The sequence below is a fragment of the Sinocyclocheilus rhinocerous genome, unplaced genomic scaffold, assembly GCF_001515625.1.
Source record: "Sinocyclocheilus rhinocerous isolate Xijiao unplaced genomic scaffold, SAMN03320098_v1.1 scaffold692, whole genome shotgun sequence".
NCBI lineage: Eukaryota > Metazoa > Chordata > Actinopteri > Cypriniformes > Cyprinidae > Sinocyclocheilus > Sinocyclocheilus rhinocerous.
In genome coordinates this window covers 443,178-443,890 of record NW_015638954.1, presented here as the reverse complement: position 1 = coordinate 443,890, position 713 = coordinate 443,178, and positions in this window count along the sequence as shown.

The following is a 713-nucleotide window of genomic DNA, read 5'->3' as shown; positions in this document are numbered from 1 at the left end:
TGTGGCTCGCGGCCTATTCGGGATGAGGCCCACTGCCGCCAGCGTGCCGCTGGTGGGCCCTCCCGGTGCCGGGACCGTCGTCTTGCCGCTCCACCAACCCCAACGGTCGCCCCGTTCCCCGGCCCCCTTCCCCGAGGACTGCTTCCACCCTCCTTCCAACATCGCAGAGTTTGTGTCCTTTGGCCAGGAGGACGGGGATGACACGATGTCCATCTCTGCCTCGGAGAGGGAAGATTGGGCGGGATCGGAGTCCGATCAGTCGGACGGCATGGGGACCCCAGACCTCCAGGAGGAGTTCATGAGGGTTCTGTCGAAGGCTGTCCAGGAGTTGGAGCTTACCTGGAGTCCTCCAGAGGAGCCTGCGAGGAGTAAGCTCGACTCCTGGTATTTCAGGTCCACCCAGAAAGCTGACTCGAGGGCGTCGGTCCCCTTCTTCCCTGACGTACATGAGCAGCTGGTGAAAACATGGTCTGCGCCCCAATCAGCGCGTGTCCACTCTGCCACACAGGCCATTTTTTCCCACGTGGATGGGGCGGAGGCCCACGGGAATGTGCGCTCTCCCCCCGTCGAGGAGACCGTTGCTGCGCACCTGTGTCTTGCAGCGGCCAAGACCCTAGGCTCGGACATCAGCCTCCCCTCGAAGCCGTGCAGGACCACCGCCCACCTCGCCAATAAAGCATATGCGTCTGATGGCGAGGCGGCATCCATGGCGG